At 46.2% G+C, this 25616-nt stretch overlaps 22 non-coding genes across 22 annotated transcripts; 15 read left to right on the top strand and 7 right to left on the bottom strand.

The window, feature by feature from the left end:
• The first annotated feature begins 157 nt into the window (after positions 1 to 157).
• Positions 158 to 230, top strand: trnar-acg (transfer RNA arginine (anticodon ACG)). Its single transcript has one exon. It is a non-coding gene; the product is annotated as a tRNA-Arg (tRNA).
• A 1621-nt stretch (positions 231 to 1851) lies between these two features.
• Positions 1852 to 1938, top strand: trnay-gua (transfer RNA tyrosine (anticodon GUA)). The gene is given in 2 exon segments: positions 1852 to 1888; positions 1903 to 1938. It is a non-coding gene; the product is annotated as a tRNA-Tyr (tRNA).
• Positions 1939 to 2032: 94 nt separating this feature from the next.
• On the bottom strand, positions 2033 to 2104 carry trnae-cuc (transfer RNA glutamic acid (anticodon CUC)). The gene has a single exon. It is a non-coding gene; the product is annotated as a tRNA-Glu (tRNA).
• A 216-nt stretch (positions 2105 to 2320) lies between these two features.
• Positions 2321 to 2393, top strand: trnar-acg (transfer RNA arginine (anticodon ACG)). The gene has a single exon. It is a non-coding gene; the product is annotated as a tRNA-Arg (tRNA).
• Positions 2394 to 4014: 1621 nt separating this feature from the next.
• On the top strand, positions 4015 to 4101 carry trnay-gua (transfer RNA tyrosine (anticodon GUA)). Its single transcript is given in 2 exon segments — positions 4015 to 4051; positions 4066 to 4101. It is a non-coding gene; the product is annotated as a tRNA-Tyr (tRNA).
• A 94-nt stretch (positions 4102 to 4195) lies between these two features.
• trnae-cuc (transfer RNA glutamic acid (anticodon CUC)) lies at positions 4196 to 4267 on the bottom strand. Its single transcript has one exon. It is a non-coding gene; the product is annotated as a tRNA-Glu (tRNA).
• Positions 4268 to 4483: 216 nt separating this feature from the next.
• Positions 4484 to 4556, top strand: trnar-acg (transfer RNA arginine (anticodon ACG)). Its single transcript has one exon. It is a non-coding gene; the product is annotated as a tRNA-His (tRNA).
• Positions 4557 to 6177: 1621 nt separating this feature from the next.
• trnay-gua (transfer RNA tyrosine (anticodon GUA)) lies at positions 6178 to 6264 on the top strand. The gene is given in 2 exon segments: positions 6178 to 6214; positions 6229 to 6264. It is a non-coding gene; the product is annotated as a tRNA-Tyr (tRNA).
• Positions 6265 to 6358: 94 nt separating this feature from the next.
• trnae-cuc (transfer RNA glutamic acid (anticodon CUC)) lies at positions 6359 to 6430 on the bottom strand. Its single transcript has one exon. It is a non-coding gene; the product is annotated as a tRNA-Glu (tRNA).
• Positions 6431 to 6646: 216 nt separating this feature from the next.
• Positions 6647 to 6719, top strand: trnar-acg (transfer RNA arginine (anticodon ACG)). The gene has a single exon. It is a non-coding gene; the product is annotated as a tRNA-Arg (tRNA).
• A 1621-nt stretch (positions 6720 to 8340) lies between these two features.
• Positions 8341 to 8427, top strand: trnay-gua (transfer RNA tyrosine (anticodon GUA)). Its single transcript is given in 2 exon segments — positions 8341 to 8377; positions 8392 to 8427. It is a non-coding gene; the product is annotated as a tRNA-Tyr (tRNA).
• A 94-nt stretch (positions 8428 to 8521) lies between these two features.
• trnae-cuc (transfer RNA glutamic acid (anticodon CUC)) lies at positions 8522 to 8593 on the bottom strand. Its single transcript has one exon. It is a non-coding gene; the product is annotated as a tRNA-Glu (tRNA).
• Positions 8594 to 8809: 216 nt separating this feature from the next.
• trnar-acg (transfer RNA arginine (anticodon ACG)) lies at positions 8810 to 8882 on the top strand. Its single transcript has one exon. It is a non-coding gene; the product is annotated as a tRNA-His (tRNA).
• Positions 8883 to 10503: 1621 nt separating this feature from the next.
• trnay-gua (transfer RNA tyrosine (anticodon GUA)) lies at positions 10504 to 10590 on the top strand. Its single transcript is given in 2 exon segments — positions 10504 to 10540; positions 10555 to 10590. It is a non-coding gene; the product is annotated as a tRNA-Tyr (tRNA).
• Positions 10591 to 10684: 94 nt separating this feature from the next.
• On the bottom strand, positions 10685 to 10756 carry trnae-cuc (transfer RNA glutamic acid (anticodon CUC)). The gene has a single exon. It is a non-coding gene; the product is annotated as a tRNA-Glu (tRNA).
• A 5140-nt stretch (positions 10757 to 15896) lies between these two features.
• Positions 15897 to 15983, top strand: trnay-gua (transfer RNA tyrosine (anticodon GUA)). Its single transcript is given in 2 exon segments — positions 15897 to 15933; positions 15948 to 15983. It is a non-coding gene; the product is annotated as a tRNA-Tyr (tRNA).
• Positions 15984 to 16078: 95 nt separating this feature from the next.
• trnae-cuc (transfer RNA glutamic acid (anticodon CUC)) lies at positions 16079 to 16150 on the bottom strand. Its single transcript has one exon. It is a non-coding gene; the product is annotated as a tRNA-Glu (tRNA).
• A 216-nt stretch (positions 16151 to 16366) lies between these two features.
• On the top strand, positions 16367 to 16439 carry trnar-acg (transfer RNA arginine (anticodon ACG)). The gene has a single exon. It is a non-coding gene; the product is annotated as a tRNA-Arg (tRNA).
• A 1621-nt stretch (positions 16440 to 18060) lies between these two features.
• On the top strand, positions 18061 to 18147 carry trnay-gua (transfer RNA tyrosine (anticodon GUA)). Its single transcript is given in 2 exon segments — positions 18061 to 18097; positions 18112 to 18147. It is a non-coding gene; the product is annotated as a tRNA-Tyr (tRNA).
• Positions 18148 to 18241: 94 nt separating this feature from the next.
• trnae-cuc (transfer RNA glutamic acid (anticodon CUC)) lies at positions 18242 to 18313 on the bottom strand. The gene has a single exon. It is a non-coding gene; the product is annotated as a tRNA-Glu (tRNA).
• Positions 18314 to 20222: 1909 nt separating this feature from the next.
• On the top strand, positions 20223 to 20309 carry trnay-gua (transfer RNA tyrosine (anticodon GUA)). The gene is given in 2 exon segments: positions 20223 to 20259; positions 20274 to 20309. It is a non-coding gene; the product is annotated as a tRNA-Tyr (tRNA).
• A 386-nt stretch (positions 20310 to 20695) lies between these two features.
• On the top strand, positions 20696 to 20768 carry trnar-acg (transfer RNA arginine (anticodon ACG)). The gene has a single exon. It is a non-coding gene; the product is annotated as a tRNA-Arg (tRNA).
• The last annotated feature ends 4848 nt before the right edge of the window (positions 20769 to 25616 follow it).

Genomic DNA, 25616 nt, shown 5'->3' with positions numbered 1-25616 from the left:
ACTGCTCTGACAAAAATAACTCTAACGCTTGTACCCTCCTCCTGGAGAGGAGAAAGTCTCAGAGCTTGGATCACAGTTCTTTTAGCGAGGGACTGCCACATGCTCTGTGTAGGAGCATCCTATCGAGACCACAACTTGAGGCCCACCAAAACAGACAGGGCCAGTGGCGCAATGGATAACGTGTCTGACTACGGATCAGAAGATTCTAGGTTCGACTCCTGGCTGGCTCGCTCAGGACTTTTTGCATTGGTGTCCATCAGCGCACCACGCACGCCGTTTGCCCCTGCCCGAGCTGTTCAGTTCTACTCCGGAGTGAATCAAGTTTCTGGAGCCGCCAGCACAGAGCCTGTGGGGTGCTCCCCTGGTTTACAAAGGATCCCCCAACTGCTCTCATGCCTTGGTCCCGTACATCCCTCAGGACCTCCAGAAGAAACCAGTACAGCCGCTCTCCTGGGAAGACGCCAGTGACAGCTTGTAGACCAAAATGTTTGCTGTGAGGCTGAGGCGTTCTACTGCAGCACAGATACAAATACGTAAAGCAGACAAGATTTAAATACAAAGTGCCAACCTAAAACAAGATTGCAGTCCAAATGACCATCTCAGACAAGTGTGAGCAATGTTTCAGTCTCTGTTATATGTCTCCAAATATGCCACACAGTGCAGATGCTCATACTACTGAAAAGGAAGTTACCTGACTGAGAAAGGTATAAATAGAAATCTGAGCCTGCTCCAAATGGCCTGCTCAGCTCCAAGTGGGTGAGACTTGAGCTCCAAGTGGGCTGTACAAACCTCCTGGAGTTTTCATTCATTTAATGTCTCGTACATAACACTGCGTCCAACCTATTATGTTTGAATATCAAATCTACCCCAATCCTAAACCCAACCCCACAGTATCCTGCTTTGTTTTATTAACCTCTAAACCTACCCCCACTCAAAACCCAACCTCACAGTAACAAACCTCCATAAGGTTTTGATTTATTCAATGTCTTGTACATGGCACAGAATACAACCTATTGCATTTTGTTAATATAACACCTACCCCAGCCCTAGGCCCAACCTCACAGTAACCTGCTGTGTTTGATTAATTTTTACACCTACCCCAACCCTAAAAACAACCCTCAGAGTAACCAGTTTTTTTCTCCTTTTATTAATGTCCACTACAGCTACATCAATCGTAAACCCAGCCTACTTGTGGCACAAGTCCCTACCACATAGAGGTCACCCAGCCAACTTGCAGTGTAATCTCCTCCGCTTGTAGGTCTCTGAGCTGCAGCAACACCTAAGTGCTCTGACACACAGTCATAATAGAAACCATTGCTTTAACCTCCTCTTGGAAAGGAGAGAGTCTCCGACCCTGGATTTCAGGTCTTCTATGGAGGGACTGTCAGGAATCCTGTAAGAGCATCCCCTCCACACAACCTTTTGCCATAAAAACAAAGCAGAATGTGTGGTGAAGGAACTCCAGATTGACAGAGCCTTGTCCTTGCTTCAAGCAATGTGGTAACAAAATGCTGAACAGAGTGCCGGTGGCACAAAGGAGAACGCTTATGACTAAGGATCAGAAGATTCTAGGTTACGGAAACCAGGGAACTGTGTATGAGAGAATGCATAAGTGTGTGAGTGGCACTTGTGCAAGTGGAGCCGTGAAGTGCGAGCGATCAGAAAGAACTGGAGTTTGTGCCAAGACTGGGGCCCAAAAGCGGCAGCTTCCATATACCTAGCGGCCAGGATTCCTGGTTTTCACCCAGGTGGTCCGGGTTTGACTCCCGGTATGGGAAGGCATGAGTGCTCTTGGCCAGCAATTGGACTTCGTCGACTTTATAGGGTGCGGTTGTGAACAGCCATCATAAGCCTTCGATAGCTCAGTTGGTAGAGCGGAGGACTGTAGGTGGCATGCTGGCAATCCTTAGGTCGCTGGTTCGACTCCGGCTCGAAGGATGGCTTTTGCGCTCAGAGACGCTTCTTTTTTTTGCCTTTGCGAAGATAAAATCGGCACTACAGCTCGAAGTTCACCATGAAGGTATAAAGGAAGTTCCCTGACCGGGAATCGAACCCGGGCCGCAGCGGTGAGAGCGCCGAATCCTAACCACTAGACCACCAGGGAAGTGCTGGCGAAAGCTTGCCCTCAAGCCTAGCTTTGCGCCTCCACCCAAGTGTGCTGCAACTGCTCTGACAAAAATAACTCTAACGCTTGTACCCTCCTCCTGGAGAGGAGAAAGTCTCAGAGCTTGGATCACAGTTCTTTTAGCGAGGGACTGCCACATGCTCTGTGTAGGAGCATCCTATCGACACCACAACTTGAGGCCCACCAAAACAGACAGGGCCAGTGGCGCAATGGATAACGCGTCTGACTACGGATCAGAAGATTCTAGGTTCGACTCCTGGCTTGCTCGCTCAGGACTTTTTGCATTGGTGTCCATCAGCGCACCACGCACGCCGTTTGCCCCTGCCCGAGCTGTTCAGTTCTACTCCGGAGTGAATCAAGTTTCTGGAGCCGCCAGCACAGAGCCTGTGGGGTGCTCCCCTGGTTTACAAAGGATCCCCCAACTGCTCTCATGCCTTGGTCCCGTACATCCCTCAGGACCTCCAGAAGAAACCAGTACAGCCGCTCTCCTGGGAAGACGCCAGTGACAGCTTGTAGACCAAAATGTTTGCTGTGAGGCTGAGGCGTTCTACTGCAGCACAGATACAAATACGTAAAGCAGACAAGATTTAAATACAAAGTGCCAACCTAAAACAAGATTGCAGTCCAAATGACCATCTCAGACAAGTGTGAGCAATGTTTCAGTCTCTGTTATATGTCTGCAAATATGCCACACAGTGCAGATGCTCATACTACTGAAAAGGAAGTTACCTGACTGAGAAAGGTATAAATAGAAATCGGAGCCTGCTCCAAATGGCCTGCTCAGCTCCAAGTGGGTGAGACTTGAGCTCCAAGTGGGCTGTACAAACCTCCTGGAGTTTTCATTCATTTAATGTCTCGTACATGACACTGCGTCCAACCTATTATGTTTGAATATCAAATCTACCCCAATCCTAAACCCAACCCCACAGTATCCTGCTTTGTTTTATTAACCTCTAAACCTACCCCCACTCAAAACCCAACCTCACAGTAACAAACCTCCATAAGGTTTTGATTTATTCAATGTCTTGTACATGGCACAGAATACAACCTATTGCATTTTGTTAATATAACACCTACCCCAGCCCTAGGCCCAACCTCACAGTAACCTGCTGTGTTTGATTAATTTTTACACCTACCCCAACCCTAAAAACAACCCTCAGAGTAACCAGTTTTTTTCTCCTTTTATTAATGTCCACTACAGCTACATCAATCGTAAACCCAGCCTACTTGTGGCACAAGTCCCTACCACATAGAGGTCACCCAGCCAACTTGCAGTGTAATCTCCTCCGCTTGTAGGTCTCTGAGCTGCAGCAACACCTAAGCGCTCTGACACACAGTCATAATAGAAACCATTGCTTTAACCTCCTCTTGGAAAGGAGAGAGTCTCCGACCCTGGATTTCAGGTCTTCTATGGAGGGACTGTCAGGAATCCTGTAAGAGCATCCCCTCCACACAACCTTTTGCCATAAAAACAAAGCAGAATGTGTGGTGAAGGAACTCCAGATTGACAGAGCCTTGTCCTTGCTTCAAGCAATGTGGTAACAAAATGCTGAACAGAGTGCCGGTGGCACAAAGGAGAACGCTTATGACTAAGGATCAGAAGATTCTAGGTTACGGAAACCAGGGAACTGTGTATGAGAGAATGCATAAGTGTGTGAGTGGCACTTGTGCAAGTGGAGCCGTGAAGTGCGAGCGATCAGAAAGAACTGGAGTTTGTGCCAAGACTGGGGCCCAAAAGCGGCAGCTTCCATATACCTAGCGGCCAGGATTCCTGGTTTTCACCCAGGTGGTCCGGGTTTGACTCCCGGTATGGGAAGGCATGAGTGCTCTTGGCCAGCAATTGGACTTCGTCGACTTTATAGGGTGCGGTTGTGAACAGCCATCATAAGCCTTCGATAGCTCAGTTGGTAGAGCGGAGGACTGTAGGTGGCATGCTGGCAATCCTTAGGTCGCTGGTTCGACTCCGGCTCGAAGGATGGCTTTTGCGCTCAGAGACGCCTCTTTTTTTTGCCTTTGCGAAGATAAAATCGGCACTACAGCTCGAAGTTCACCATGAAGGTATAAAGGAAGTTCCCTGACCGGGAATCGAACCCGGGCCGCGGCGGTGAGAGCGCCGAATCCTAACCACTAGACCACCAGGGAAGTGCTGGCAAACGCTTGCCCTCAAGCCTAGCTTTGCGCCTCCACCCAAGTGTGCTGCAACTGCTCTGACAAAAATAACTCTAACGCTTGTACCCTCCTCCTGGAGAGGAGAAAGTCTCAGAGCTTGGATCACAGTTCTTTTAGCGAGGGACTGCCACATGCTCTGTGTAGGAGCATCCTATCGACACCACAACTTGAGGCCCACCAAAACAGACAGGGCCAGTGGCGCAATGGATAACGCGTCTGACTATGGATCAGAAGATTCTAGGTTCGACTCCTGGCTGGCTCGCTCAGGACTTTTTGCATTGGTGTCCATCAGCGCACCACGCACGCCGTTTGCCCCTGCCCGAGCTGTTCAGTTCTACTCCGGAGTGAATCAAGTTTCTGGAGCCGCCAGCACAGAGCCTGTGGGGTGCTCCCCTGGTTTACAAAGGATCCCCCAACTGCTCTCATGCCTTGGTCCCGTACATCCCTCAGGACCTCCAGAAGAAACCAGTACAGCCGCTCTCCTGGGAAGACGCCAGTGACAGCTTGTAGACCAAAATGTTTGCTGTGAGGCTGAGGCGTTCTACTGCAGCACAGATACAAATACGTAAAGCAGACAAGATTTAAATACAAAGTGCCAACCTAAAACAAGATTGCAGTCCAAATGACCATCTCAGACAAGTGTGAGCAATGTTTCAGTCTCTGTTATATGTCTGCAAATATGCCACACAGTGCAAATGCTCATACTACTGAAAAGGAAGTTACCTGACTGAGAAAGGTATAAATAGAAATCGGAGCCTGCTCCAAATGGCCTGCTCAGCTCCAAGTGGGTGAGACTTGAGCTCCAAGTGGGCTGTACAAACCTCCTGGAGTTTTCATTCATTTAATGTCTCGTACATGACACTGCGTCCAACCTATTATGTTTGAATATCAAATCTACCCCAATCCTAAACCCAACCCCACAGTATCCTGCTTTGTTTTATTAACCTCTAAACCTACCCCCACTCAAAACCCAACCTCACAGTAACAAACCTCCATAAGGTTTTGATTTATTCAATGTCTTGTACATGGCACAGAATACAACCTATTGCATTTTGTTAATATAACACCTACCCCAGCCCTAGGCCCAACCTCACAGTAACCTGCTGTGTTTGATTAATTTTTACACCTACCCCAACCCTAAAAACAACCCTCAGAGTAACCAGTTTTTTTCTCCTTTTATTAATGTCCACTACAGCTACATCAATCGTAAACCCAGCCTACTTGTGGCACAAGTCCCTACCACATAGAGGTCACCCAGCCAACTTGCAGTGTAATCTCCTCCGCTTGTAGGTCTCTGAGCTGCAGCAACACCTAAGTGCTCTGACACACAGTCATAATAGAAACCATTGCTTTAACCTCCTCTTGGAAAGGAGAGAGTCTCCGACCCTGGATTTCAGGTCTTCTATGGAGGGACTGTCAGGAATCCTGTAAGAGCATCCCCTCCACACAACCTTTTGCCATAAAAACAAAGCAGAATGTGTGGTGAAGGAACTCCAGATTGACAGAGCCTTGTCCTTGCTTCAAGCAATGTGGTAACAAAATGCTGAACAGAGTGCCGGTGGCACAAAGGAGAACGCTTATGACTAAGGATCAGAAGATTCTAGGTTACGGAAACCAGGGAACTGTGTATGAGAGAATGCATAAGTGTGTGAGTGGCACTTGTGCAAGTGGAGCCGTGAAGTGCGAGCGATCAGAAAGAACTGGAGTTTGTGCCAAGACTGGGGCCCAAAAGCGGCAGCTTCCATATACCTAGCGGCCAGGATTCCTGGTTTTCACCCAGGTGGTCCGGGTTTGACTCCCGGTATGGGAAGGCATGAGTGCTCTTGGCCAGCAATTGGACTTCGTCGACTTTATAGGGTGCGGTTGTGAACAGCCATCATAAGCCTTCGATAGCTCAGTTGGTAGAGCGGAGGACTGTAGGTGGCATGCTGGCAATCCTTAGGTCGCTGGTTCGACTCCGGCTCGAAGGATGGCTTTTGCGCTCAGAGACGCTTCTTTTTTTTGCCTTTGCGAAGATAAAATCGGCACTACAGCTCGAAGTTCACCATGAAGGTATAAAGGAAGTTCCCTGACCGGGAATCGAACCCGGGCCGCAGCGGTGAGAGCGCCGAATCCTAACCACTAGACCACCAGGGAAGTGCTGGCGAAAGCTTGCCCTCAAGCCTAGCTTTGCGCCTCCACCCAAGTGTGCTGCAACTGCTCTGACAAAAATAACTCTAACGCTTGTACCCTCCTCCTGGAGAGGAGAAAGTCTCAGAGCTTGGATCACAGTTCTTTTAGCGAGGGACTGCCACATGCTCTGTGTAGGAGCATCCTATCGACACCACAACTTGAGGCCCACCAAAACAGACAGGGCCAGTGGCGCAATGGATAACGCGTCTGACTACGGATCAGAAGATTCTAGGTTCGACTCCTGGCTTGCTCGCTCAGGACTTTTTGCATTGGTGTCCATCAGCGCACCACGCACGCCGTTTGCCCCTGCCCGAGCTGTTCAGTTCTACTCCGGAGTGAATCAAGTTTCTGGAGCCGCCAGCACAGAGCCTGTGGGGTGCTCCCCTGGTTTACAAAGGATCCCCCAACTGCTCTCATGCCTTGGTCCCGTACATCCCTCAGGACCTCCAGAAGAAACCAGTACAGCCGCTCTCCTGGGAAGACGCCAGTGACAGCTTGTAGACCAAAATGTTTGCTGTGAGGCTGAGGCGTTCTACTGCAGCACAGATACAAATACGTAAAGCAGACAAGATTTAAATACAAAGTGCCAACCTAAAACAAGATTGCAGTCCAAATGACCATCTCAGACAAGTGTGAGCAATGTTTCAGTCTCTGTTATATGTCTGCAAATATGCCACACAGTGCAGATGCTCATACTACTGAAAAGGAAGTTACCTGACTGAGAAAGGTATAAATAGAAATCGGAGCCTGCTCCAAATGGCCTGCTCAGCTCCAAGTGGGTGAGACTTGAGCTCCAAGTGGGCTGTACAAACCTCCTGGAGTTTTCATTCATTTAATGTCTCGTACATGACACTGCGTCCAACCTATTATGTTTGAATATCAAATCTACCCCAATCCTAAACCCAACCCCACAGTATCCTGCTTTGTTTTATTAACCTCTAAACCTACCCCCACTCAAAACCCAACCTCACAGTAACAAACCTCCATAAGGTTTTGATTTATTCAATGTCTTGTACATGGCACAGAATACAACCTATTGCATTTTGTTAATATAACACCTACCCCAGCCCTAGGCCCAACCTCACAGTAACCTGCTGTGTTTGATTAATTTTTACACCTACCCCAACCCTAAAAACAACCCTCAGAGTAACCAGTTTTTTTCTCCTTTTATTAATGTCCACTACAGCTACATCAATCGTAAACCCAGCCTACTTGTGGCACAAGTCCCTACCACATAGAGGTCACCCAGCCAACTTGCAGTGTAATCTCCTCCGCTTGTAGGTCTCTGAGCTGCAGCAACACCTAAGTGCTCTGACACACAGTCATAATAGAAACCATTGCTTTAACCTCCTCTTGGAAAGGAGAGAGTCTCCGACCCTGGATTTCAGGTCTTCTATGGAGGGACTGTCAGGAATCCTGTAAGAGCATCCCCTCCACACAACCTTTTGCCATAAAAACAAAGCAGAATGTGTGGTGAAGGAACTCCAGATTGACAGAGCCTTGTCCTTGCTTCAAGCAATGTGGTAACAAAATGCTGAACAGAGTGCCGGTGGCACAAAGGAGAACGCTTATGACTAAGGATCAGAAGATTCTAGGTTACGGAAACCAGGGAACTGTGTATGAGAGAATGCATAAGTGTGTGAGTGGCACTTGTGCAAGTGGAGCCGTGAAGTGCGAGCGATCAGAAAGAACTGGAGTTTGTGCCAAGACTGGGGCCCAAAAGCGGCAGCTTCCATATACCTAGCGGCCAGGATTCCTGGTTTTCACCCAGGTGGTCCGGGTTTGACTCCCGGTATGGGAAGGCATGAGTGCTCTTGGCCAGCAATTGGACTTCGTCGACTTTATAGGGTGCGGTTGTGAACAGCCATCATAAGCCTTCGATAGCTCAGTTGGTAGAGCGGAGGACTGTAGGTGGCATGCTGGCAATCCTTAGGTCGCTGGTTCGACTCCGGCTCGAAGGATGGCTTTTGCGCTCAGAGACGCCTCTTTTTTTTGCCTTTGCGAAGATAAAATCGGCACTACAGCTCGAAGTTCACCATGAAGGTATAAAGGAAGTTCCCTGACCGGGAATCGAACCCGGGCCGCGGCGGTGAGAGCGCCGAATCCTAACCACTAGACCACCAGGGAAGTGCTGGCAAACGCTTGCCCTCAAGCCTAGCTTTGCGCCTCCACCCAAGTGTGCTGCAACTGCTCTGACAAAAATAACTCTAACGCTTGTACCCTCCTCCTGGAGAGGAGAAAGTCTCAGAGCTTGGATCACAGTTCTTTTAGCGAGGGACTGCCACATGCTCTGTGTAGGAGCATCCTATCGACACCACAACTTGAGGCCCACCAAAACAGACAGGGCCAGTGGCGCAATGGATAACGCGTCTGACTATGGATCAGAAGATTCTAGGTTCGACTCCTGGCTGGCTCGCTCAGGACTTTTTGCATTGGTGTCCATCAGCGCACCACGCACGCCGTTTGCCCCTGCCCGAGCTGTTCAGTTCTACTCCGGAGTGAATCAAGTTTCTGGAGCCGCCAGCACAGAGCCTGTGGGGTGCTCCCCTGGTTTACAAAGGATCCCCCAACTGCTCTCATGCCTTGGTCCCGTACATCCCTCAGGACCTCCAGAAGAAACCAGTACAGCCGCTCTCCTGGGAAGACGCCAGTGACAGCTTGTAGACCAAAATGTTTGCTGTGAGGCTGAGGCGTTCTACTGCAGCACAGATACAAATACGTAAAGCAGACAAGATTTAAATACAAAGTGCCAACCTAAAACAAGATTGCAGTCCAAATGACCATCTCAGACAAGTGTGAGCAATGTTTCAGTCTCTGTTATATGTCTGCAAATATGCCACACAGTGCAAATGCTCATACTACTGAAAAGGAAGTTACCTGACTGAGAAAGGTATAAATAGAAATCGGAGCCTGCTCCAAATGGCCTGCTCAGCTCCAAGTGGGTGAGACTTGAGCTCCAAGTGGGCTGTACAAACCTCCTGGAGTTTTCATTCATTTAATGTCTCGTACATGACACTGCGTCCAACCTATTATGTTTGAATATCAAATCTACCCCAATCCTAAACCCAACCCCACAGTATCCTGCTTTGTTTTATTAACCTCTAAACCTACCCCCACTCAAAACCCAACCTCACAGTAACAAACCTCCATAAGGTTTTGATTTATTCAATGTCTTGTACATGGCACAGAATACAACCTATTGCATTTTGTTAATATAACACCTACCCCAGCCCTAGGCCCAACCTCACAGTAACCTGCTGTGTTTGATTAATTTTTACACCTACCCCAACCCTAAAAACAACCCTCAGAGTAACCAGTTTTTTTCTCCTTTTATTAATGTCCACTACAGCTACATCAATCGTAAACCCAGCCTACTTGTGGCACAAGTCCCTACCACATAGAGGTCACCCAGCCAACTTGCAGTGTAATCTCCTCCGCTTGTAGGTCTCTGAGCTGCAGCAACACCTAAGTGCTCTGACACACAGTCATAATAGAAACCATTGCTTTAACCTCCTCTTGGAAAGGAGAGAGTCTCCGACCCTGGATTTCAGGTCTTCTATGGAGGGACTGTCAGGAATCCTGTAAGAGCATCCCCTCCACACAACCTTTTGCCATAAAAACAAAGCAGAATGTGTGGTGAAGGAACTCCAGATTGACAGAGCCTTGTCCTTGCTTCAAGCAATGTGGTAACAAAATGCTGAACAGAGTGCCGGTGGCACAAAGGAGAACGCTTATGACTATGGATCAGAAGATTCTAGGTTACGGAAACCAGGGAACTGTGTATGAGAGAATGCATAAGTGTGTGAGTGGCACTTGTGCAAGTGGAGCCGTGAAGTGCGAGCGATCAGAAAGAACTGGAGTTTGTGCCAAGACTGGGGCCCAAAAGCGGCAGCTTCCATATACCTAGCGGCCAGGATTCCTGGTTTTCACCCAGGTGGTCCGGGTTTGACTCCCGGTATGGGAAGGCATGAGTGCTCTTGGCCAGCAATTGGACTTCGTCGACTTTATAGGGTGCGGTTGTGAATAGCCATCATAAGCCTTCGATAGCTCAGTTGGTAGAGCGGAGGACTGTAGGTGGCATGATGGCAATCCTTAGGTCGCTGGTTTGACTCCGGCTCGAAGGATGGCTTTTGCGCTCAGAGATGCTTCTTTTTTTTGCCTTTGCGAAGATAAAATCGGCACTACAGCTCGAAGTTCACCATGAGGGTATAAAGGGAGTTCCCTGACCGGGAATCGAACCCGGGCCGCGGCGGTGAGAGCGCCGAATCCTAACCACTAGACCACCAGGGAAGTGCTGGCAAACGCTTGCCCTCAAGCCTAGCTTTGCGCCTCCACCCAAGTGTGCTGCAACTGCTCTGACAAAAATAACTCTAACGCTTGTACCCTCCTCCTGGAGAGGAGAAAGTCTCAGAGCTTGGATCACAGTTCTTTTAGCGAGGGACTGCCACATGCTCTGTGTAGGAGCATCCTATCGAGACCACAACTTGAGGCCCACCAAAACAGACAGGGCCAGTGGCGCAATGTATAACGTGTCTGACTACGGATCAGAAGATTCTAGGTTCGACTCCTGGCTGGCTTGCTCAGGGCTTTTTGCATTGGTGTCCATCAGCGCACCACGCACGCCGTTTGCCCCTGCCCGAGCTGTTCAGTTCTACTCCGGAGTGAATCAAGTTTCTGGAGCCGCCAGCACAGAGCCTGTGGGGTGCTCCCCTGGTTTACAAAGGATCCCCCAACTGCTCTCATGCCTTGGTCCCGTACATCCCTCAGGACCTCCAGAAGAAACCAGTACAGCCGCTCTCCTGGGAAGACGCCAGTGACAGCTTGTAGACCAAAATGTTTGCTGTGAGGCTGAGGCGTTCTACTGCAGCACAGATACAAATACGTAAAGCAGACAAGATTTAAATACAAAGTGCCAACCTAAAACAAGATTGCAGTCCAAATGACCATCTCAGACAAGTGTGAGCAATGTTTCAGTCTCTGTTATATGTCTGCAAATATGCCACACAGTGCAAATGCTCATACTACTGAAAAGGAAGTTACCTGACTGAGAAAGGTATAAATAGAAATCGGAGCCTGCTCCAAATGGCCTGCTCAGCTCCAAGTGGGTGAGACTTGAGCTCCAAGTGGGCTGTACAAACCTCCTGGAGTTTTCATTCATTTAATGTCTCGTACATGACACTGCGTCCAACCTATTATGTTTGAATATCAAATCTACCCCAATCCTAAACCCAACCCCACAGTATCCTGCTTTGTTTTATTAACCTCTAAACCTACCCCCACTCAAAACCCAACCTCACAGTAACAAACCTCCATAAGGTTTTGATTTTATTCAATGTCTTGTACATGGCACAGAATACAACCTATTGCATTTTGTTAATATAACACCTACCCCAGCCCTAGGCCCAACCTCACAGTAACCTGCTGTGTTTGATTAATTTTTACACCTACCCCAACCCTAAAAACAACCCTCAGAGTAACCAGTTTTTTTCTCCTTTTATTAATGTCCACTACAGCTACATCAATCGTAAACCCAGCCTACTTGTGGCACAAGTCCCTACCACATAGAGGTCACCCAGCCAACTTGCAGTGTAATCTCCTCCGCTTGTAGGTCTCTGAGCTGCAGCAACACCTAAGTGCTCTGACACACAGTCATAATAGAAACCATTGCTTTAACCTCCTCTTGGAAAGGAGAGAGTCTCCGACCCTGGATTTCAGGTCTTCTATGGAGGGACTGTCAGGAATCCTGTAAGAGCATCCCCTCCACACAACCTTTTGCCATAAAAACAAAGCAGAATGTGTGGTGAAGGAACTCCAGATTGACAGAGCCTTGTCCTTGCTTCAAGCAATGTGGTAACAAAATGCTGAACAGAGTGCCGGTGGCACAAAGGAGAACGCTTATGACTATGGATCAGAAGATTCTAGGTTACGGAAACCAGGGAACTGTGTATGAGAGAATGCATAAGTGTCACCGGCACCGGCATAAGTGCCACCGGCACTCTACCGACAAAGCACTTGAGTACTTTACTTTATTGTTTTACTTTACACTTATTTTTTGTTGTCAGTGCACTTTTATTATGTGTGTTCTAATTCCTGTTGTTACTAACACTCGCAAAACACGGGAGGTACGCTGCAGGCGTAATCCTCACAACCTTCGTTCAATACATGTATTTACTATTTCACAACTCTCTCTCTCCCTGGGCCTCTGGAATTGTCAATCAGCTGTTAACAAGGCTGATTTTATTACCTCCATAGCTACATATTCTGACTATAATCTCATGGCTCTAACTGAGACCTGGTTGAGGCCGGAGGACACTGCTACACATGCTACTCTTTCTGCTAGTTTCTCTTTTTCCCACACTCCTCGTCAGACAGGGAGAGGGGGTGGGACTGGACTACTAATTTCCAAAGAATGGAAATTTACTCTGATACCGTCCCTGCCAACAATCAGCTCCTTTGAATTCCATGCAGTCACCATTATCCACCCCTTCTACATAAATGTGGTTGTCATCTACCGCCCACCAGGTAAATTAGGTCACTTCCTAGATGAACTGGATGTTCTTCTCTCATCTTTTTCTAATTTTGCCACTCCCTTATTGGTGCTAGGTGACTTCAACATTTACGTTGACAAACCGCAAGCTGCAGACTTTCAGACTTTGCTTGCCTCTTTTGACCTAAAAAGAGCACCTACTTCTGCTACCCACAAATCAGGTAATCAGCTAGACCTTATTTACACACGACACTGCTTCACTGATCAAACAATAGTAACTCCACTACAAATATCTGATCATTTCCTTCTGTCTCTCAACATCCACATTACTCCTGAGCCGCCACACACTCCAACACTGGTTACCTTTCGCAGAAACCTACGATCTCTCTCACCCAATAGACTATCCACCATTGTTTCAGACTCTCTTCCTCCATCTCGCAAACTCACTTCACTTGATTCGAACAGTGCCACTAATACACTCTGCTCCACACTAGCATCATGTCTAGACCGATTATGTCCTCTTGCATCCAGGCCAGCCCGTGCCAGTCCTCCTGCACCCTGGCTCTCGGATGCTCTCCGTGAGCATCGCTCAAAACTTCGGGCTGCGGAGAGAATTTGGCGGAAAACTAAAAATCCTGCACATCTCTTAACATACCAAACTCTTCTGTCCTCTTTCTCAGCTGAGGTTACTTCTGCAAAGCAGACGTATTACCGTCTGAAAATCAACAATGCCACTAATCCTCGCCTCTTTTTTAAAACATTTTCCTCCCTCCTCTATCCTCCTCCTCCACCCGCATCCTCCACACTTACTACTGATGACTTTGCTACATTCTTCTGCACCAAAACTGCAAAAATCAGTGCTCAATTTGCTGCACCTACAACAAACACGCAAGATACAACACCAACACCACACACACTCACCTCTTTTTCTCAGCTCTCTGAGTCTGAGGTGTCCAAACTTGTGCTATCTAGCCATGCAACCACCTGTCCACTCGATCCCATTCCCTCTCATCTCTTGCAAGCCATCTCTCCTGCAGTCATACCAACACTGACTCACATAATTAACACATCTCTTGACTCTGGTTTATTCCCCACTACATTTAAGCAGGCTAGGGTAACCCCACTGCTAAAGAAACCCAACCTGGACCATACGCTACTTGAAAACTACAGACCAGTATCCCTGCTTCCATTCATGGCCAAGATTCTGGAGAAAGTAGTGTTCAATCAAGTCCTGGACTTTCTTACTCAAAACAACCTCATGGACAACAAGCAATCCGGCTTTAAGAAAGGTCACTCAACTGAGACTGCCCTGCTCTCGGTCGTGGAGGATCTCAGACTGGCTAAAGCAGACTCTAAATCATCAGTCCTCATTTTGCTGGACTTGTCAGCTGCTTTTGACACTGTCAACCACCAGATCCTGCTATCTACGCTTGAGTCACTGGGCGTTGCGGGCACTGTTATACAATGGTTCGGATCTTACCTCTCTGACAGGTCATTCAGGGTGTCTTGGAGGGGAGAAGTGTCCAACCTACAGCATCTAAACACTGGGGTACCTCAAGGCTCTGTTCTTGGGCCACTTCTCTTCTCCATCTACACATCATCTCTAGGACCAGTCATCCAGAGACATGGATTCTCCTACCACTGCTATGCTGATGATACCCAGCTATACCTCTCTTTTCATCCTGATGATCCCTCGGTTCCTGCTCGTATCTCAGCCTGCCTGTTGGATATTTCACACTGGATGAAAGATCATCATCTTCAGCTGAACCTCGCAAAAACGGAAATGCTTGTAGTTTCTGCCAACCCGACTCTACACCATAACTTTTCAATCCAGATGGATGGGGCAACCATTACTGCATCCAAAATGGTGAAAAGCCTTGGAGTAACGATTGATGACCAACTAAACTTCTCTGACCACATTTCTAGAACTGCTCGATCGTGCAGATTTGCACTCTATAACATCAGAAAGATCCGACCCTTCTTATCTGAACATGCAGCTCAACTCCTTGTTCAAGCTCTTGTTCTCTCCAAACTGGATTACTGCAACTCTCTACTAGCTGGGCTTCCAGCTAACTCTATCAAGCCTCTTCAACTGCTCCAGAATGCAGCAGCACGAGTTGTCTTCAATGAACCTAAACGAGCACATGTCACTCCGCTGCTAGTCCGTTTGCACTGGCTGCCAGTTGCTGCTCGCATCAAATTCAAAACTCTGATGTTTGCCTACAAAGTGACTTCTGGCCTAGCACCTTCTTCTCTGCACTCACTTCTGCAGATCTATGTGCCCTCCAGAAACTTGCGTTCTGTGAATGAACGTCGCCTCGTGGTTCCATCCCAAAGAGGGAAAAAATCACTTTCGCGAACGCTCACGCTCAATCTGCCCAGTTGGTGGAATGAACTCCCTAACTGCATCAGAACAGTAGAGTCACTCGCTATTTTCAAGAAACGACTAAAAACTCAACTATTTAGTCTCCACTTCACTTCCTAATCTGCAATTGCCTCTTTGAATTTCACACTAACTGTACAAAAAAAAAAAAAAAAAAAAAAAAAAAACTACTAACACTTCCCTTCTTAGACTTTACAGACCTGAAACTTGCCTTTAGTACTTATTCATTGTTGCTCTTAGTTGTGTAAATTGCTTCCTTGTCCTCATTTGTAAGTCGCTTTGGATAAAAGGGTCTGCTAAATGACTAAATGTAAAATGTAAATGTGTGAGTGGCACTTGTGCAAGTGGAGCCGTGAAGTGCGAGCGATCAGAAAGAACTGGAGTTTGTGCCAAGACTGGGGCCCAAAAGCGGCAGCTTCCATATACCTAGCGGCCAGGATTCCTGGTTTTCACCCAGGTGGTCCGGGTTTGACTCCCGGTATGGGAAGGCACGAGTGCTCTTGGCCAGCAATTGGACTTCGTCGACTTTATAGGGTGCGGTTGTGAACAGCCATCATAAGCCTTCGATAGCTCAGTTGGTAGAGCGGAGGACTGTAGGTGGCATGTTGGCAATCCTTAGGTCGCTGGTTTGACTCTGGCTCGAAGGATGGCTTTTGCGCTCAGAGACGCTTCTATTTTTTTGCCTTTGCGAAGATAAAATTGGCACTACAGCTCGAAGTTCACCATGAAGGTTTGAAGGAAGTTCCCTGACCGGGAATCGAACCCGGGCCGCGGCGGTGAGAGCGCCGAATCCTAACCACTAGACCACCAGGGAAGTGCTGGCAAACACTTGCCCTCAAGCCTAGCTTTGCGCCTCCACCCAAGTGTGCTGCAACTGCTCTGACAAAAATAACTCTAACGCTTGTACCCTCCTCCTGGAGAGGAGAAAGTCTCAGAGCTTGGATCACAGTTCTTTTAGCGAGGGACTGCCACATGCTCTGTGTAGGAGCATCCTATCGACACCACAACTTGAGGCCCACCAAAACAGACAGGGCCAGTGGCGCAATGGATAACGCGTCTGACTACGGATCAGAAGATTCTAGGTTCGACTCCTGGCTGGCTCGCTCAGGACTTTTTTCATTGGTGTCCATCAGCGCACCTCGCACGCCGTTTGCCCCTGCCCGAGCTGTTCAGTTCTACTCCGGAGTGAATCAAGTTTCTGGAGCCGCCAGCACAGAGCCTGTGGGGTGCTCCCCTGGTTTACAAAGGATCACCCAACTGCTCTCATGCCTTGGTCCCGTACATCCCTCAGGACCTCCAGAAAAAACCAGTACAGCCGCTCTCCTGGGAAGACGCCAGTGACAGCTTGTAGACCAAAATGTTTGCTGTGAGGCTGAGGCGTTCTACTGCAGCACAGATACAAATACGTAAAGCAGACAAGATTTAAATACAAAGTGCCAACCTAAAACAAGATTGCAGTCCAAATGACCATCTCAGACAAGTGTGAGCAATGTTTCAGTCTCTGTTATATGTCTGCAAATATGCCACACAGTGCAGATGCTCATACTACTGAAAAGGAAGTTACCTGACTGAGAAAGGTATAAATAGAAATCGGAGCCTGCTCCAAATGGCCTGCTCAGCTCCAAGTGGGTGAGACTTGAGCTCCAAGTGGGCTGTAGAAACCTCCTGGAGTTTTCATTCATTTAATGTCTCGTACATGACACTGCGTCCAACCTATTATGTTTGAATATCAAATCTACCCCAATCCTAAACCCAACCCCATAGTATCCTGCTTTGTTTTATTAACCTCTAAACCTACCCCCACTCAAAACCCAACCTCACAGTAACAAACCTCCATAAGGTTTTGATTTATTCAATGTCTTGTACATGGCACAGAACACAACCTATTGCATTTTGTTAATATAACACCTACCCCAGCCCTAGGCCCAACCTCACAGTAACCTGCTGTGTTTGATTATTTTTTACACCTACCCCAACCCTAAAAACAACCCTCAGAGTAACCAGTTTTTTTCTCCTTTTATTAATGTCCACTACAGCTACATCAATCGTAAACCCAGCCTACTTGTGGCACAAGTCCCTACCACATAGAGGTCACCCAGCCAACTTGCAGTGTAATCTCCTCCGCTTGTAGGTCTCTGAGCTGCAGCAACACCTAAGTGCTCTGACACACAGTCATAATAGAAACCATTGCTTTAACCTCCTCTTGGAAAGGAGAGAGTCTCCGACCCTGGATTTCAGGTCTTCTATGGAGGGACTGTCAGGAATCCTGTAAGAGCATCCCTTCCACACAACCTTTTGCCATAAAAACAAAGCAGAATGTGTGGTGAAGGAACTCCAGATTGACAGAGCCTTGTCCTTGCTTCAAGCAATGTGGTAACAAAATACTGAACAGAGTGCCGGTGGCACAAAGGAGAACGCTTATGACTATGGATCAGAAGATTCTAGGTTACGGAAACCAGGGAACTGTGTATGAGAGAATGCATAAGTGTGTGAGTGGCACTTGTGCAAGTGGAGCCGTGAAGTGCGAGCGATCAGAAAGAACTGGAGTTTGTGCCAAGACTGGGGCCCAAAAGCGGCAGCTTCCATATACCTAGCGGCCAGGATTCCTGGTTTTCACCCAGGTGGTCCGGGTTTGACTCCCGGTATGGGAAGGCATGAGTGCTCTTGGCCAGCAATTGGACTTCGTCGACTTTATAGGGTGCGGTTGTGAACAGCCATCATAAGCCTTCGATAGCTCAGTTGGTAGAGCGGAGGACTGTAGGTGGCATGTTGGCAATCCTTAGGTCGCTGGTTCGACTCCGGCTCGAAGGATGGCTTTTGCGCTCAGAGACGCTTCTTTTTTTTGCCTTTGCGAAGATAAAATCGGCACTACAGCTCGAAGTTCACCATGAAGGTATGAAGGAAGTTCCCTGACCGGGAATCGAACCCGGGCCGCGGCGGTGAGAGCGCCAAATCCTAACCACTAGACCACCAGGGAAGTGCTGGCAAACGCTTGCCCTCAAGCCTAGCTTTGCGCCTCCACCCAAGTGTGCTGCAACTGCTCTGACAAAAATAACTCTAACGCTTGTACCCTCCTCCTGGAGAGGAGAAAGTCTCAGAGCTTGGATCACAGTTCTTTTAGCGAGGGACTGCCACATGCTCTGTGTAGGAGCATCCTATCGACACCACAACTTGAGGCCCACTTGAGGCCCACAACTTGAGGCGCAATGGATAATGCGTCTGGCTACGGATCAGAAGATTCTAGGTTCGACTCCTGGCTGGCTCGCTCAGGACTTTTTGCATTGGTGTCCATCAGCGCACCACGCACGCCGTTTGCCCCTGCCCGAGCTGTTCAGTTCTACTCCGGAGTGAATCAAGTTTCTGGAGCCGCCAGCACAGAGCCTGTGGGGTGCTCCCCTGCTTTACAAAGGATCCCCCAACTGCTCTCATGCCTTGGTCCCGTACATCCCTCAGGACCTCCAGAAGAAACCAGTACAGCCGCTCTCCTGGGAAGACGCCAGTGACAGCTTGTAGACCAAAATGTTTGCTGTGAGGCTGAGGCGTTCTACTGCAGCACAGATACAAATACGTAAAGCAGACAAGATTTAAATACAAAGTGCCAACCTAAAACAAGATTGCAGTCCAAATGACCATCTCAGACAAGTGTGAGCAATGTTTCAGTCTCTGTTATATGTCTGCAAATATGCCACACAGTGCAGATGCTCATACTACTGAAAAGGAAGTTACCTGACTGAGAAAGGTATAAATAGAAATTGGAGCCTGCTCCAAATGGCCTGCTCAGCTCCAAGTGGGTGAGACTTGAGCTCCAAGTGGGCTGTACAAACCTCCTGGAGTTTTCATTCATTTAATGTCTCGTACACGACACTGCGTCCAACCTATTATGTTTGAATATCAAATCTACCCCAATCCTAAACCCAACCCCACAGTATCCTGCTTTGTTTTATTAACCTCTAAACCTACCCCCACTCAAAACCCAACCTCACAGTAACAAACCTCCATAAGGTTTTGATTTATTCAATGTCTTGTACATGGCACAGAATACAACCTATTGCATTTTGTTAATATAACACCTACCCCAGCCCTAGGCCCAACCTCACAGTAACCTGCTGTGTTTGATTAATTTTTACACCTACCCCAACCCTAAAAACAACCCTCAGAGTAACCAGTTTTTTTCTCCTTTTATTAATGTCCACTACAGCTACATCAATCGTAAACCCAGCCTACTTGTGGCACAAGTCCCTACCACATAGAGGTCACCCAGCCAACTTGCAGTGTAATCTCCTCCGCTTGTAGGTCTCTGAGCTGCAGCAACACCTAAGTGCTCTGACACACAGTCATAATAGAAACCATTGCTTTAACCTCCTCTTGGAAAGGAGAGAGTCTCCGACCCTGGATTTCAGGTCTTCTATGGAGGGACTGTAAGGAATCCTGTAAGAGCATCCCCTCCACACAACCTTTTGCCATAAAAACAAAGCAGAATGTGTGGTGAAGGAACTCCAGATTGACAGAGCCTTGTCCTTGCTTCAAGCAATGTGGTAACAAAATGCTGAACAGAGTGCCGGTGGCACAAAGGATAACGCTTATGACTATGGATCAGAAGATTCTAGGTTACGGAAACCAGGGAACTGTGTATGAGAGAATGCATAAGTGTGTGAGTGGCACTTGTGCAAGTGGAGCCGTGAAGTGCGAGCGATCAGAAAGAACTGGAGTTTGTGCCAAGACTGGGGCCCAAAAGCGGCAGCTTCCATATACCTAGCGGCCAGGATTCCTGGTTTTCACCCAGGTGGTCCGGGTTTGACTCCCGGTATGGGAAGGCATGAGTGCTCTTGGCCAGCAATTGGACTTCGTCGACTTTATAGGGTGCGGTTGTGAACAGCCATCATAAGCCTTCGATAGCTCAGTTGGTAGAGCGGAGGACAGTAGGTGGCATGTTGGCAATCCTTAGGTCGCTGGTTTGACTCCGGCTCGAAGGATGTCTTTTGCGCTCAGAGACGCTTCTTTTTTTTTTGCCTTTGCGAAGATAAAATCGGCACTACAGCTCGAAGTTCACCATGAAGGTATAAAGGAAGTTCCTTGACCGGGAATCTAACCCGGGCCGCGGCGGTGAGAGAGCGCCGAATCCTAACCACTAGACCACCAGGGAAGTGCTGGCAAACACTTGCCCTCAAGCCTAGCTTTGCGCCTCCACCCAAGTGTGCCGCAACTGCTCTGACAAAAATAACTCTAACGCTTGTACCCTCCTCCTGGAGAGGAGAAAGTCTCAGAGCTTGGATCACAGTTCTTTTAGCGAGGGACTGCCACATGCTCTGTGTAGGAGCATCCTATCGACACCACAACTTGAGGCCCACCAAAACAGACAGGGCCAGTGGCGCAATGGATAACGCGTCTGACTACGGATCAGAAGATTCTAGGTTCGACTCCTGGCTGGCTCGCTCAGGACTTTTTGCATTGGTGTCCATCAGCGCACCACGCACACCGTTTGCCCCTGCCCGAGCTGTTCAGTTCTACTCCGGAGTGAATCAAGTTTCTGGAGCCGCCAGCACACAGCCTGTGGGGTGCTCCCCTGCTTTACAAAGGATCCCCTAACTGCTCTCATGCCTTGGTCCCGTACATCCCTCAGGACCTCCAGAAGAAACCAGTACAGCCGCTCTCCTGGGAAGACGCCAGTGACAGCTTGTAGACCAAAATGTTTGCTGTGAGGCTGAGGCGTTCTACTGCAGCACAGATACAAATACGTAAAGCAGACAAGATTTAAATACAAAGTGCCAACCTAAAACAAGATTGCAGTCCAAATGACCATCTCAGACAAGTGTGAGCAATGTTTCAGTCTCTGTTATATGTCTGCAAATATGCCACACAGTGCAGATGCTCATACTACTGAAAAGGAAGTTACCTGACTGAGAAAGGTATAAATAGAAATCGGAGCCTGCTCAGCTCCAAGTGGGTGAGACTTGAGCTCCAAGTGGGCTGTACAAACCTGGAGTTTTCATTCATTTAATGTCTCGTACATGACACTGCGTCCAACCTATTATGTTTGAATATCAAACCTACCCCAATCCTAAACCCAACCTCACAGTATCCTGCTTTGTTTTATTAACCTCTAAACCTACCCCAACTCAAAACCCAACCTCACAGTAACATACCTCCATAAGGTTTTGATTTATTCAATGTCTTGTACATGGCACAAAATACAACCTATTGCATTTTGTTAATATAACACCCACCCCAGCTCTAGGCCCAACCTCACTGTAATCTGCTATGTTTTGTTCAATTTTACACCTACCCCAACCCTAAACAAAACCTCAGAATAACCAGTTTAGTATTTTATCCCTGTAAAACACTTTGTGCAGCCTTGTGGGAATTGGAAACGTGCTATATAAATAAATTGAACTTAAACTCTAGCCCAAAAAACCTTACATTTGCTTACCTGTCTTCTTTTGGCAAAATACCTTGTAATATGTATGATATTCCTTCAAATAAGGAAAGTCAATTGCATTTATAAAGTGTTTGGGTTTTTAAATATATATGTTATTTGTATAGCCAGAGCGTAGCTTTAAATTAGCTAGTCATCCGGCCGGCCATAATTTAGCTTTGAATTAAATGGGCTTTACCCACCTTGCAAAATTGACATTAAAAAAATTATTTTTAGACTTACTGCCTTTTTATATTTAATTTAAAAATGAATATGGTATATTATATCTTATTTATAATATCTCATATATCTTTACATATATCTTACGGTAAAACAAGCCAGATCTTACCAGATGCTAAAAAAAAAAGGCGCAGCTCCGTACTTCACACCATAGATGGCGGTATTGCATATTTAGTGAGTCGACTCGGCTAAAATAGACCTGCAAATCAAGAGGAAGAAAGCTGTTGTCCTTCGAAATTTGCCGGCGTGAGTGGCTTGCAAGGTAAGTGTAATCTGCTTCAATACCATGTTGTTTGGTAATGTTTTTTATTGCATGTGCATGTTTTACTGTAATATAGTATTACGCTAATATCTATGCTTAGGCATCCTTTATTTTAAAAATCTTAGACGAATATAAAATCTGTGTGAGGGAGTGTTACAACATTTTAAACATGCAAAATTAAACACTTATTAAGCAAAGTTTTTTTGATTAAGTGCATTTATGTTGTACATTGTGAGTTGTCTTTATTAAATTGCCCTATGAAGTCTTTTTAAAAAGTCAGTCATGAAATGAAACTTTTGCAGTTCTAACTTAATGTTTGCTTGTGATTTCATAACGAGACTTTTAAACACCAAGTTAATTCTGTTTTTACTTAGAGACATTTGTCTCTTACAGACCAATTCAAGCATAACTTGACAATACAGCCTTCTCCACTGTGTATGCTGCTACAAGGTTATTGATTTAGATTTCACAAATAAACTTATAAAATAATATTTTATGAAAAATGTCTTTTTTTTGTTATATGATTGACTGTATTTTGACTTGACACAGTAAAATCTTGTATAAAGTAAGCTGATGGTAATTATTACTATAATGCTTCTCCAATATTTGTAGCTATTTGTTTTTCTCTACAGATATTTGAGTATGGCTATGTAAAAAGAGCAGTCTAGCAGGTAAACATTAAACATTTTAGACAAAAACATTTACACTATGACCAAATTTGCTGGTATCCCTGTCCATATGCAGATTGTCCATGTACATTCACAAGCTGGAACAAGCTTTTGAGTCACATTAAGCACACAAAATGAAAATTTTAATCCATATTTATGTAAGAATTGAGATATTACAAATATTCTGATGTCTTTGACAATTCAAACATGAGGCTAAAACAGAGACAATTGACTCCACAACCCAGCAGGTGGAAATGCGGGAAAGAACCAGCTACATTTACATTTGAATCCCCTAAAACTCGACTTCAACCACCCAACTCACAAATATGTTCATTTCAAAGTCTGAATGTTCTAAATTAACCCAAGTGATTTTATCTATCATGTTTGATATCATACAGACATAATCAAAACAATAAATATATAATTAGGTATCTTTTGAACCACTGTGAAGGGTGTGCCTTTCCTACAGGCAGCACTAAATGCAAATGCCTTTTGTTATTTACACACCCCCTTCCTTAAGGGGATTCTTGGATTACTTAAGGGAGGTTTGAGAAATGTTCGGGGCGATTCTGCTTACCCAGATCAGCCCGTAACATGGAGCTAACGCTCCATGTTATGTATTTTGAAGTCAGGTATGCATCTATTTATCTATGATTTGTCTTTGATAATTTGATGTTTTATATTGATAATTTATGAGTTGACTGAATGAATTGGCATAATACATATTTACCTGACTAATAAATTGTTATGTTTTGAATTATTATCTCTAGTAGATTGTGGTAATTTCATAACACCACAAGCCCCTGTACAGGTTAGTAACGGACTAAAACACGATAGACGGACCATTGCGGCTACGCTATACAATGTCTTTAGAGATCCGACTAACACATTGGCATTAATTTATTTATTTAATAGTTTAAGTACGACTGGTCTGCTTAATTCTATAGTAATGATCATTATATGACTAAATAGCTCTGTTTGATTTAGGAGGTAGCAGATCTATAGGGACCGCATAAAAAAATATCCTAATCTGAACGAGTAGGGTTCTGCCTTTTTAGGATAGCAGTCAATCTTCACTGTTTAATGACCAAGACTGACATGCTTGTGCTTAAGAAATTGTATACTCGGCCGGTACATGATTCAGGATGTTATAGGAATACCAATGAACGAGAATAACATAAAATGATGAACCAAAGAGAATATTCAATCATAATCTAAAATAATGTGAAAGGAAAACAAAATAATCTTATCAATGTTTTATAATTGGAGTCAGATAAAATGAGGATAAATATATTAATATTCTGATATGAGTTAAGACCGAACATGCAGAGAACCTTCATCCACCAGTGGACACCGTCTTTGGACCAACTGGCTGGACCCTACATTATGCATAATCCATAAAACTGCGGTTGACAAAGAAACATTGAATATAACTCTTTGATACTAAAATAGTTCAAATAAGTGATTATATAATTGAATTTAAAGTGTAAATAAGTCATCAACTTTAAGCTGTAAACCTCTGGCTATTTTTTTATGTTGATAGGAGTTTTTTTTCTTCTAGTTTTAATATGTAACCATCAAGCATGATTGTGTCTTGAAAAGGTCTTTTTACTTTTTCTTCAGGACTGAAAGTGCAGTGGGTAAATATGCATATAAAATAAATATATGCATATAAAGCAAACATAACAGCCTTTGAGTTTCTTTATTCTGTTGAACACAAGATATTTTGAAGAAAGCTGAATACTTGTAACCATTGACTTCCATAGTGTTTTTTTACAGGTTTTCAGCTTCCTTCAAAATATCTTCTGTCAACCCCCCAATTTTCGGGGGAAGACAGGTCACAGTAGGTAGCATTTAGAAAAGGAAGGAGATACATTTAAGGAGAGGGAGGCAAAAATATTCCCTCTTACCTTGCCCTTGAATTAGGGCAGGGTGAGAACAGGGAGAAAAAAAAGCCCAGCAACCACCACAGAAACACAAAGACAAGACACAACACTGCCACAGGGAATGGGAACAGGGGGTTTAGATATAGTTCGCTGAGGGCGAGCAGCTATCTGGTCCTGCAGCCATGGAGGTGCTGGTCGCAGACCAGCCTACCCCCTCCAGTGGGTGAAAGCACACGAAGGTGTAGGATCAGGGCTAGGTGGTGATTGTTTATCTGTAGCTGTGTATGTGTGTGTAAGCCTGTAGAGTCGAACAGGTGTCCTTGACAGGGAGTAGGAATTTCAAAGCGTCTCCTTATCTTGCTCTCCGGGAGAAGTTGTTTTTCTCCAGCCGAGGCCGTCTGGCAGGAAAACATAGGGAAGCCGAAAGAGAAGAAAAGTTATGTCAATTTCGGTCATTATTTGCCAATTTCACATATATTTAATGTCGATCACTCGTCTCCAGTACTGGCCAAATCTTGTTGCAGAGCCGCTAGTTTTACCCTGATGTTTTAAAATTTGCGGTCTAGAACCATGGTCTGAGCATTTGCGACCCTACCCATATACATTTCAATCTAGCCGGCCAGACTGGTGGGGTTTTGAGCAGCACTGACCGCTTTCATTAAACATCGATACCCTAGGGCTCTGCATAAGCCCATCAGCAGAAACCCTGATATCAAAGTTTCGAATAGGTAAATATCTTCAATATCCTCCAGAGACAGAACAGCCAGGCACACAACGCACCATTTCTCCCACCCGTCCATCACGTATCCAGC

This window comes from Danio rerio, chromosome 15 (assembly GCF_049306965.1).
Source record: "Danio rerio strain Tuebingen ecotype United States chromosome 15, GRCz12tu, whole genome shotgun sequence".
Lineage (NCBI taxonomy): Eukaryota > Metazoa > Chordata > Actinopteri > Cypriniformes > Danionidae > Danio > Danio rerio.
Note: the sequence above shows the minus strand (reverse complement) of the source record. Positions and strands in the feature narration are given on the sequence as shown.